The sequence below is a fragment of the Salvelinus sp. IW2-2015 genome, linkage group LG4q.1:29 (assembly GCF_002910315.2).
Source record: "Salvelinus sp. IW2-2015 linkage group LG4q.1:29, ASM291031v2, whole genome shotgun sequence".
In the NCBI taxonomy this organism is placed as follows: domain Eukaryota; kingdom Metazoa; phylum Chordata; class Actinopteri; order Salmoniformes; family Salmonidae; genus Salvelinus; species Salvelinus sp. IW2-2015.
In genome coordinates this window covers 72,385,052-72,397,909 of record NC_036842.1, presented here as the reverse complement: position 1 = coordinate 72,397,909, position 12,858 = coordinate 72,385,052, and the positions used below count along the sequence as shown (strand labels likewise).

The 12,858-nt window shown below is 42.1% G+C and overlaps 1 protein-coding gene across 1 annotated transcript in view; it reads right to left on the bottom strand.

Annotated features, from left to right (window-relative positions):
- Window positions 1-9,351, bottom strand: part of LOC111962497 (liprin-beta-1) — a 49,011-nt gene extending 39,660 nt beyond the window's left edge. The window contains exon 1 of the mRNA XM_070443096.1: window positions 9,137-9,351. The gene's annotated coding sequence lies outside the window, so the exon portion shown is untranslated. The remainder of the gene's footprint in view (window positions 1-9,136) is intronic.
- Window positions 9,352-12,858: the final 3,507 nt, after the last annotated feature.

Genomic DNA, 12,858 nt, shown 5'->3' with positions numbered 1-12,858 from the left:
TACATACATGTTAATATTACCTCAACTAACCTGTATCACAGCACATTGACTCGGTATTGGTACCCCTTGTATATAGACTAGTTGTTATTTTATTGTGTTACTATTTTTCCTTTATTTCGCTAATTTGTATTACTTTAAAAAAAACTGTTGGTTAAGGGCTCGTAAGTAAGGATTTCAAGATAAGGTCTATCTACACGTGTTGTATTCAAATCAAATTTTATTGGTCACATACACATGGTTAGCAGACGTTAATGAGAGTGTAGTGAAATGCTTGTGCTTCTAGTTCTAACATTGCAGTACTATCTAACAAGGAATCTAACAATTCCCCAACTACCTAATACACACAAATCTAAAGGGGTGAATGAGAATATAAATATATGGATGAGCGATGGCCGGAGTGGCATAGGTAAGGTGCAGTAGATGGTATAAAATACAGTATATACATGTGATATGAGTAATGTAAGATATGTAAACATTATTAAAGTGGCATTATTTAAAGTGACTAGTGATCCATTTATTAAAGTGTCCAGTGATTGGGTCTCAACGTAGGCAGTAGCCTCTCTTGAGTTAGTGATGGCTATTTAACAGTCTGACGGCCTTGAGATAGAAGCTGTTTTTCAGTATCTCGGTCCCAGCTTTGATGCACCTGTACTGACCTRGCCTTCTGGATGATAGCAGTGTGAACAGGCAGTGGCTCGTGTGGTTGTTGTCCTTGCTAATCTTTTTGGCCTTCCTGTGACGTCGGGTGCTATAGGTGTCACGGAGGGCAGGTAGTTTACCCCCGGTGATGCGTTGTGCAGACCGCACCATCCTCTGGAGAGCCTTGCGGTTGAGGGCGGTGCAGTTGCCGTACCAGGCTGTGATACAGCCTGACAGGGTGCTCTCGATTGTGCATCTGTAAAAGTTTGTCAGGGTTTTGGGTGATAGGAGGCTAAAGAAATTTGGCCTGAGGTCTGTGTGGGTGGACCATTTCAGGGTCTGTGATGTATACGGAGAGGAACATTAAACTTTCCACCTTCTCCACTACTGTCCCGTCGATGTGAATAGGGGGGTGCTCCCTCTGCTGTTTCCTGAAGTCCACGGTCATCTCCTTTGTTTTGTTGACGTTGAGTGAGGTTATTTTCCTGACACCACACTCCGAGGGCCCTCAACTCCTCCCTGTAGGCTGTCTCGTCATTGTTGGTGATCAAGTCCATTACTGTTGTGACGTCTGCAAACTTGATGATTGAGTTGGAGGCATGCATGGCCACGGAGTCGTGGGTGAACAGGGAGTACAGGAGAGGGCTGAGCACACACCCCTTGTGGGGCCCCAGTGTTGAGGGTCAGCGAAGTGGAGATGTTGTTTCCTACCTTCACCACCTGTGGGCGGCCCATCAGAAAGTTCAGGACGCAGTTGCACAGGGCGGGGTTGAGACCCAGGGACTCCAGCTTGAAGATGAGCTTGGAGGGTACCATGGTGTTGAATGCTGAGCTGTAGTCAATGAACAGCATTCTTACATATGTATTATTTTTGTCCAGATGGGATAGGGCAGTGTGCAGTGTGATGGCGATTGCGTCATCTGTGGACCTGTTGGGGTGGTATGCAAACTGAAGTGGGTCTAGGGTGGCGGTGGTATGATCCTTGACAAGCCTCTCAAAGCACTTCATGATGACACGGGGCGGTAGTCATTTAGTTAAGTTATCTTTGCCTTCTTGGGTACAGGAACAATGGTAGACATCTTGAAGCATGTGGGGACAACAGACTGGGATAGGGAGAGATTAAATAGGTCTGGAAACACACCAGCCAGCTGGTCTGAGCATGCTCTGAGGATGCGGCTAGGGATGCCGTCTGGGCCAGCAGCCAATCGAGGTTTAACAAGTTTAAATGTTTTACTTAGCCACTGAGAAGGAGAGGGGGGCTGCAGTCTTTGTTAGCGATCCACAACGGTGGCACTATTATCCTCAAAGCGGGCAAAGAAGGTGTTTAGTGTGTCTGGAAACGTGATGTCGGTATCCGTGACGTGTAGTTAGTGATTTCTTGTAGACCCTGCCACATACGTCATGTGTCTGAGCCGTTGAATTGCGACTCCACCTTGTCCCTGTATTGGCATTTTGCGTGTTTGATTGTCTTGCGGAGCGAATAACTACAATGTTTACACATTCAGCCATATCTCCAGACCTTTTTCCATGGTTAAATGTGGTGGATCGCGCTTTCAGTTTTACGCGTGACGTGGCGCATGTGACAAATATTAATTTTTTTGACAAGTGAAATCAATAACGGATCATAGCTTGTGCATGTCATGGAAGGAGCTTTGTGTTTTGTACACTCAGTGTAGACAGTACCAGTCAAAAGTTTGGACACACCTGCTCTTTCAAATTTTTTATTTAAAAAATATATTTTCTACATTGTAGAATAATAGTGATGACATAAAAACTATGAAATAACACATGGAAACATGTAGTAACCAAAGAAAGTGTTAAATTAATCTAAATATATTATATATGTGAAATTATTTAAAGTAGCCACCCTTGGTGACAGCTTTGCACACGCTTGGCATTCTCTCAACCAGTTTCATGAGGTAGTCACCTGGAAAGCATTTCAATTAACAGATGTGCCTTGTTAAAAGTTAATTTGTGGAATTTATTTTCTTCTTAATGCGTTTGAGCTAATCAGTTGTGACAAGGTAGGGGTGGGTATACAGAAGACAGCCCTATTTGGTAAAAGGCCAAGTCCATATTATGGCAAGAACAGCTCAAATTAGCAAAGAGAAACAGTCCATCATTACTTTAAGACATGAAGGTCAGTCAATCCAGAACATTTCAAGAACTTTGAAAGTTTCTTAAAGTGCAGTCACAAAAACCATCAAGTGTTATAATGAAACTGGCTCTCATGAGGACCGCCACAGGAAAGGAAAACCCAGAGTTACCTCTGCTGCAGAGGACAAGTTCATTAGAGTGACCAGCATCAGAAATTGTAGCCCAAATAAATGCTTCACAGAGTTCAAGTAACATACACATCTCAACATCAACTGTTCAGAGTAGACTGCGTGAATCAGGCCTTCATGGTCGAATTGTTGCAAAGAAAACACTACTAAAAGGACATCAATAAGGAGAAGAGACTTGCTTGGGCCAAGAAACACGAGCAATGGACGGATGATCTCTGCATGTGTGGTTCCCACTGTGAAGCATGGAGGAGGCGCGCTGGTGTAGGGGTGCTTTGCTGGTGACACGGTCAGTGATTTATTTAGAATTCAGGGCACACTTAACCATCATAGCTACCACAGCATTCTGCAGTGATACGCCACGCCATCCCATCTGGTTTGCACTTAGTGGGACGATCATTTGTTTTTCAACAGGACAATGACCCAAAACACACCCTCAGGCTGTGTAAGGGATATTTGACCAAGAAGGAGAGTGACTGAGTGCTACATCAGATGACCTGGCCACCACAATCACCGGACCTCAACCCAATTGAGATGGTTTGGGATGAGTTGGACCGCATAGTGAAGGAAACACAGCTAACAAGTGCTCAGCATATGAGGGTGGCAACTTTAAAGAATTATTTCATAGTTGATGTTTACACTATTATTCCACAAAGTAGAAAATAGTACAAATTAAGAAAAACCCTTGAATGAATAGGTTTGTCCAAACTTTTGACTGGTACTGTATTGCATGTTGGCAAATGTTTGAAAATTAAGTTTTATTGGTTGCTTCCCGGGCACGTTGTACGGCACCACTTTTTCCTAATGGAAACCCTGACACGCACATCAAGTCTCTGTGCGTTCCATAAGCGCCACTTCTACTAAGTGCAAGAAGACACAATCAGCTATTGTTGATGCTGAAAGGGGTTTGAACTGACAAGCTCAAAGACTATAGGCTATAGACTATAGCAAAAAATCACAATGACGATACCAAGCCGCAACACACTGCACAGTAATGGCAGCTGTCTGACTGAATATGCTTTTCAGACCTACAGTACTCTACTGAGTAAAAACATTATTCAATATTCATTCACAAACGCTCTTGTCCTCAAGAGGAAACTTCTGGCATGCAATCCACTGGGGCAGAGTAATGAGCTCAAGGGAAAGAAGGGAGAGAGACTCACTAATGGCTTTTCAGATCCATCAGCTTTGGGCTCTTCAGGCTAAGAAAGCATCACAACCCATCCTCTGCACAGCACAAAGCTAGTCCCAGATCATATTTAATCAGGCACCAAACAGAAGAAAATGGACTGAAACAGGGAGGGACAACTTGGACTTGTCCAATAAGAAATGCTCATTTTCATTTCAGTTGAGAGACGTTTTAAAATGTTTTCCGCTGTGTGCCCTGATGAACACAACCCTGACATACAAAACCCTGTCCTATGCTGAACTCTGTCTGCCTGCCTAACATAGAGAAACCCATCTCCTGGTACATGCTGCAGAAAAACACTGTCCTGAGGGCCACTCATCTGGGAAGAAAATAAGCATTTATAGCAGCCATGCAACTCTGGGAGCTGGCTCTGACTTCCAAGAGATCGAGCTGAGACGCGTTGCGATGCATTGTTTCTCTGGCAGGAAAGTGCTCTGTATAGGAAAGAGGATTTTACGACGTTGGCATCAATTCCTATGTGTAGCATCAGACAGCCAGTGAGGGACAGTAATGTTTATCCAGTTGACAATAAAATAAATGCAAATCTAAAGATACTCATAAACATACAAATCTCTGATTCAGCCAGTGCTGGATCTACCGAAGAGGTCATTTAAAGAGTTGTAGAAAGACTTGCTTCCCTTTGAGGATATGATCTCGGGTTGACTCATATGCCTTGCCTAAACTCCTCCCCCCCATTAACGACACTGAACACGCAAACCTTTTGACCCATTCTGAGCCTTGCTTTCTAACTCTATAATATTCTCCTCTTAGCTCCCAGGCGTAATGCACTCCCCAGCACAGGAAATAGCAACACCAGACTGCTGTACTGAGGATGAAGGACAGACGGTAATAACATTGCTAAGTGACAGAGCACTGGAGGTTACCTGGATCTTTTCAGTCACAAAAGTTATTTAGCTCATGCCATATCTCTTGCTATTCAGCACCTTCTCGTACAGCAGTATTCGCTGCGGTCTAGTGATGTTTTTCTACTGTAAGTTTGGTTCCCCAATAAATCTATTATATGACTATTATATTGCTCTCTATTGTACGTGCCCCATTTATATATGCCAATGTACGTGAAACAAACACAGTGCCAGTATGCCTACATGTTGCCATTTACACTAAGGATTACTTGCGAGAGTATTCTTTTTTTTTTTGTGCCTATTTTATCTAACTTGCGTGAGTCGGTTTGGCTACTTTCACCCTCCCCCTAGATGTCAGACACACCGACTCCTGCTCCTCTCGTGCCCCTCCCCACCTGTGTGTGAGGAAACAAGAACAGTTGACCGCGTGAGCAAGTCCCCATTGAAGTAGAAAAAATTAAATGTCTTTAAAAAACACATGCATTGACTATTCGGATATCCCGAACCCCCAATTTTTTTTACACTGCTCAAAAAAATAAAGGGAACACTAAAATAACACATCCTAGATCTGAATGAATGAAATATTCTTATTAAATAATTTTTTCTTACATAGCTGAATGTGCGGACAACAAAATCACAAAAAAATGATCCATGTAAATCAGATTTATCAACCCATGGAGGTCTGGATTTGGAGTCACACAAAATTAAAGTGGAAAACCACACTACAGGCTGATCCAACTTTGATGTAATGTCCTTAAAACAAGTCAAAATGAGGCTCAGTAGTGTGTGTGGCCTCCACGTGCCTGTATGACCTCCCTAGTGCTGTAGACTCCCTACGAACGCTTGGGCATGCTCCTGATGAGGTGGCGGATGGTTCTCCTGAGGATCTCCTCCCAGACTGGCTAAAGCATCCGCCAACTCCTGGGACAGTCTGTGTGAACGTGGGCGTTGGTGGATGGAGCGAGACATGATGTCCCAGATGTTCTTCAATTGGATTCAGGTCTGGGAACGGCGGGCCAGTCCTAGCATCAATGCCTTCCTCTTGCAGGAACTGCTCACACTCCAGCCACATGAGGTCTAGCATTGTCTTGCTTAGGAGGAACCCAGGGCCAACCGCACAGCATATGGTCTCACAAGGGGCTGAGGATCTCATCTCGGTACCTAATGGCAGTCAGGCTACCTTGGCGAGCACATGGAAAATGCCCCAAAGAATGCCACCCCACCATGACTGACCACCGCCAAACCGGTCTGCTGGGGATGTTGCAGGCAGCAGAACGTTCTCCACGGTCTCCAGACTCTGTCACGTGCTCAGTGTGAACCTGCTTTCATCTGTGAAGAGCACAGGACGCCAGTGGCGAATTTGCCAATCTTGGTGTTCTCTGGGCAAATGCCAAACGTCCTGCACGGTGTTGGGCTGTAAGCACAACCCCACCTGTGGACGTCGGGCCTATACCACCCTCATGGAGTCTGTTTCTGACCGTTTTGAGCAGACCATGCACATTTGTGGCCTGCTGGAGGTCATTTTGCAGGCTCTGCAGTGCTCCTCCTTGCACAAAGGTGGAGGTAGCGGTCCTGCTGCTGGGTTGTTGCCCTCCTACGGCCTCCTCCACGTCTCTGATGTACTGGTCTCCTGTAGCGCCTCCATGCTTGGACACTACGCTGACGGACACAGCAAACCTTCTTGTCACAGCTCGCATTGATGTGCCATCCTGGATGAGCTGCACTCCTGAGCCACTTGTGTGGGTTGTAGACTCCGTTCATGCTACCACTAGAGTGAAAGCACCGCCAGCATTCAAAGTGACCAAAACACAGCCAGGAAGCATAGGAACTGAGAAGTGGTCTGTGGTCACCACCTGCAGAACCAACTCCTTTATTGGGGGTGTCTTGCTAATTGCCTATTTTCACCTTTTGTCTATTCCATTTGCACAACAGCATGTGAAATTTATTGTCAATCAGTGTTGCTTTAAGTGGACAGTTTGATTTCACAGAAGTGTGATTGACTTGGAGTTACATTGTGTTGTTTAAGTGTTCCCTTTATTTTTTTGAGCAGTGTATTATTCTAATAGTAGTGAAATCATTTCCATCCCTAATTTACACATGTGCTGTCCTCGCGTTCAGAGCTGTCCAGAAGTATTCCCACCTGCATATGATCATGGCATTGCTATTCCAGGCAGCAGATGCATTTGAGCCTCCAGGCAGGCAGCCTCTAGGACACTGGCTGATCTGAAATAGCCCCCAGCTATTTCAAACCTGGGTCTGGTGATGAGTGGCAAAATATATCACAAATGTTATACCCCACACAACTATAAGAAAGAGATGGCTAAAGGCTAATGGGGCCTTCGTCTGTACTAGAGGTCGACCGATTATGATTTTTCAACGCCGATACGATATTGGAGACCAAAAAAAGCCGATACCGATTTAAAAATCGGTCGATTTTTTAAATTTTTCTGTAATAATGACAATTACAACAATACTGATGAACACTTATTTTAACTTATATAATATCAATAAAATCTATTTAGCTTCAAGTAAATAATGAAACATGTTCAATTTGGTTAAATAATGCAAAAAACAAATGTTGGAGAAGAGAGTAAAAGTGCAATATGTCATGTAAAAGCTACGTTTACGTTCTAGTGCTCAGAAATGAGAACATATAACGTGGGTGTCCTTTTACATAGTCGTTCAAATTTCCCGGTAAGAGTTTTAGGTTTATGTGCACGATGTACTAACATAACTCATGGCTGTTTAAATCAATACAGAGTATTTAGCTAAAAGAAATCCAGGTTAGCAGGCAATATTAACCAGGTGAAATTGTGTCACTTCTCTTGCGTTCATTGCACGCAGTGTCAGGGTATATGCAACAGTTTGGGCCGCCTGGCTCGTTGCGAACTAATTTGCCAGAATTTTACGTAATTGTGACATAACATTGAAGGTTGTGCAATGTAACAGGAATATTTAGACTTATGGATGCCACCCGTTACTTTTGGGCATGTAGTGTATGTTACGTGTGGTATGGTTACATAAGACATATGGTTATTTAAGGCAAAAACAAAAGTTGGGGTGGGTGTATAACGCGAACGTCCAGCTAGCTAACATTAGTCACCTAGTTAGAATTGTAACAAATCATACATTTTGCAAATTCGTAACATGTAGTACATTTTTCAGATTTGTAACATATTGTACATTTTGCTAATTCATAACATATAATACAAATAGTAATTAGTAACATATTTAAAAAATAATAAATAACCCGTATTTTACCAGGATGAATGAGCCAATTCTAGACTGGGGATGATTAGTTGACTGTATGAGGGCCAGATTGGGAATTTAGCGAGGARACAGGGGTTAACACCCCTACTCTTACGATAAGTGGGATCTTTAGTGACCACAGAGAGTCAGGACAGCCATTTAACGTCCAATCCGAAATGAATATAAGGTTTATGACATCCACAAATTAATACATACCATACGAAAAGTAACAACATATAATACTAAATCGAGTGTCTCAGATTAACAGACAGAATGAGACCAGGTTGGGCGCCCTGACCATCGCTCAAGAAGAAAAAAAAATTGTCCCGCAGCCATATCTTGTTGAAAATCCCTGCTATAGAGTTATACTTCCTCTTCCAACAACGTGGGGAGGTCAATAATTTAAAAAAAATCACAATTATATAATTTTTTAAAATGTTGATTACTTCTCCTTGCCATTATCATTCACCTGACAGGACGTGACATTTTTTGTTTGTTAACATATGATTGGGGTCCCTGGGTCGCCGGTTTGCCTGGGAGGGGGTCCCTGGGCAAGAAAAGGTTGAAGTCCCCTACTGTAGATTAAAGTGAGAAGCCACGTTGCTGGCTACATGCTATCTGTTAGGGTTTAATTATTATAAAATGTCACTTTTTTAATAACTAATTTGACGTACGTAGGCTACATTCATTCACTGGAACAAAATAAAAGATGTCAATAAGTTTCCTTGCAAAGAACTCAATGTGCAAAACTAACATTGCAAAAGTATGTCATTAAAAGTGCTAATATTAGAATGAGTTGGATAAAAGTAACATTACGACTGTCAACATTGTCATTGTTGCCAAATCACAGCAGCCACTACTCACTGTGACTGAATTAGATGGATACAAAACATCTGCATAAATGTCGCACTTACCGAAACTTTGCTTGAATCCTAGTTATAACTTCCAACTGTTTATATATCCTCCTACTGAAATAACGAAATCGCTGTACTTTATAAACTTTTCCGCTACAATGCCAGCCCGCTGCGTTGCCTCTTCTCTACGCCATGTCGGAAATGGGACGATGGGAAGTTGGAAAGTGGAAACGTCATCGCAGACAGGCACATCCCGCCCCGCTCCCGACTGGATTGGTTTGGCAAGAGGGACGTCTCTGTGATCTTTTCAGAGTTTGGGACGTGCCTGCCAATCAATTTTAAAAAGCAAGACGAACCCATGTGGTCTGTAGGGGGCACACACGTAGCCTAAGTGAAATGGTCTGGAAAATGTATTTCATAATTACTTTTCAAATTTCCAGTGTTCTATTGCCTTTCTTGTACAATAAGGGGGAAAAACATCGTAGACCTTGTTAATAGAATGGTATTTTGTTTAGGAATGGAACMCAGCTACAGTGTTGCTTTCAAGATCTGTAACACATAAAAACACTGATAGTCTTGGCGTTTAGAAACGTTGCACAGATAGCTAGATTCCAGAGATTGTCTCAGCCCATATGTCCAGTTCAGTGCATCAGCTGACATCAAAGAGAGAATGAAATGAAGGTCTGGATCCATCCACATCACCTCCCAGTCTCTCTTTACTCAAGCGCCATCCTTTCCACATTCAGTGTTGGGGTCACACTCCAGCATCTCCCTGATCCACTCATCATCCAGGGCCCCCACAATGAACTCTTCCAGGCTGATGGCTAAATAGAACTGAATGTTATAGAAGAAAATAGAATACAATAGAATGATCAAAATGATATGTTTACAGCCTTGTATTGGCTGCACACTCACAAGATGTAGTTACAATCACAAATCCCAGAAAATACAGTTCAAGGCAGGTCTGGATGATTAGAATAGAGGYAGAGGAACTGCAGCAATAGCTAACTGGGATGCTGTAGGTTTTGTAACCTTACATTAGGATTACCTGTGTTTTGAAATGGTTCCTGTGCGATCCTTACCATTGTTGTCTTTATCCAATCTTACAAATATTCTGTTGGTGTGCTCCTCAGCTGTAAGTGGGTTCGGCTTGGTGAACAAGGCTGCCACACTCATCTTGTACACACCCTGTGTAATCAGAGACCATATACTTTGTGAAATTTGACATTTAGCACCATCTAGTGAATAACAAGCACAGTAACATCTGCTACAAATGCAGTTGGGGCAAGTGCCACTGCCAGTGCAACGCAGTGGCCAGTAGGTTCCCAGCCTCCCATGGCACCCACATAAATTTCACTAATGATTCAATTATATTGAATTACCCTGAGAAGTGATCTGATCTTGAGCAAAGATGTTTGAGCAAGGCAAAGAACAGTAACATTGTTCAATTTTCATCCTCATAATGCATTGCATCTACAGTACCCCTTGGGATGACAATGAAATATAATATATTATACTGTATCTCTAATGGGCTAACTTCAATCAGATGGCTGTCACATACTCCCGTAAACCAACAACCCCACCCTGTGCATAACCACAGATCCTCAGTCTCTCACACAGTATTAAATATTCTGGTAACACTTTGCCTTAATTTGCCCTTATACCTATGTGGTAACGTCTGTTCCCTATTCCACTTGTGTAAAAAAGGCTTAATTCTACTACTATGCAGTTACCTGTACTGACAATATATTAGTACAATTTTGTTAGATAATAGTTAGTYATACTACAACAGTAGCAGAGTAACAAAAGGTAAAGTATTGCCAGCATTTTGTAAAGAATTATGCAAATACCAGTGCAGCAATACAGAGCTTCTTTCTGTTCTGAGGATGGCTAACATTGAAAAAAATATTGAGAAGACTGAAAAGACAAAAGGAAAAAAAGTTTGTTTAAAGATAAGAAAAGTATGTTTTTGGTGCCTACCCTGTTATTATCCAAGATGGTGAATATCTGCTCAGCGTAGCTGACTCATTGCCCCCAGTTCCATTACAGAAGTATCTCCGGAACTCATGCAGAGTAATCAGTCCACCGGGGCACACATTCATAAACTTTCTATCACAAATAGACAACCAAAGAAAAGAACACAGAGATAAATATTTTGAAATGAAAAGATTAGAGTTAAACGAGTTAAATCAATCAATAACGTAAAATTATATAGATTCAGCTGTATTTGTAACGGTTTTAAAACCACTTTTAAAGTGTCTGTTTCTTGGTTGAAACATTTGTACTGTATGTCACAGAGTTCCATAGAGTGATAGAAAATGGCAAAAACAATGGTAGCTAGACTAACAGAAGCTTATCTTTTCCCTGTCATTCTCAGATACTTTTTCCTACTTTTGTCCCAAAAAAGTTAAATGGATTTCTTTTAAGAGGTTCAATGTGTGATACAGTAGATTGCTTTTCTTGCTTTTAAGTTGAATGTCCTTTGGTTTTTATGGTCAGTTTCTGATTGCTATCATTCGTGAACAAGAGACATTATATATTTAACTTAACAAATTTTATTTTATTTTGAAATGACATAGCTAGAATTCTTACCTAAACCACTCATAGAGCTCTGTGACATAGGTAGTCCCTCTCCTGCAGGGTAGAGATGCAGCCTGTCATATCAACAGAATGGACCCTCCACAGTGCCGACTTTATGTACACACCACAACCCATATTCACAAAGCGTCTTAGAGTAGGAGCGCTGACATAGAATCAGGTTCCCCCAGTCTTAATTATTATGATCTGAAAAGCAAAACTGATTCTTAAAGCATCTCAGAGTAGGAGTGCTGGTTATGAAAACAGAACTTTACACCAGCTTACCATGGGCACACTTAATCACACTTACCCAAGTGGTATCACATTTGTAAAATTATGGAAATGTAATTCTCCTAGCAGGGGGGCTAAAAGGAGGAGAGGGCAGGGTTGATCTAAATATAATTACCAAAAAGCAGCTGTAGTCATGAGTGATCTCATGATCTCACTACAGGGAAAGTAGTCAAAAATGTTAGAAAAAGCTGTTGCGCAGCAACTCACTGCCTTCCTGAAGACAAACAATGTATACGAAATGCTTCAGTCTGGTTTTAGATCCCATCATAGCACTGAGACTGCACTTGTGAAGGTGGTAAATGACCTTTTAATGGCGTCAGACTGAGGCTCTGCATCTGTCCTCGTGCTCCTAGACCTTAGTGCTGCCTTTGATACCATCGATCACCACATTCTTTTGGAGAGATTGGAAACCCAAATTGGTCTACACGGACAAGTTCTGGCCTGGTTTAGATCTTATCTGTCGGAAAGATATCAGTTTGTCTCTGTGAATGGTTTGTCCTCTGACAAATCAACTGTACATTTCGGTGTTCCTCAAGGTTCCGTTTAGGACCACTATTGTTTTCACTATATATTTTTCCTCTTGGGGATGTCATTCGAAAACATAATGTTAACTTTCACTGCTATGCGGATGACACACAGCTGTACATTTCAATGAAACATGGTGAAGCCCCAAAATTGCCCTCGCTGGAAGCCTGTGTTTCAAACATAAGGAAGTGGATGGCTGAAAACGTTCTACTTTTAAACTCGGACAAAACAGAGATGCTTGTTCTATGTCCCAAGAAACAAAGAGATATTCTGTTGAATTTGACAATTAATCTTGATGGTTGTAAAGCAGTCTCAAATAAAACTGTGAAGGACCTCGGCATTACTCTGGACCCTGATCTCTCTTTTGACGAACATATCAAGACTGTTTC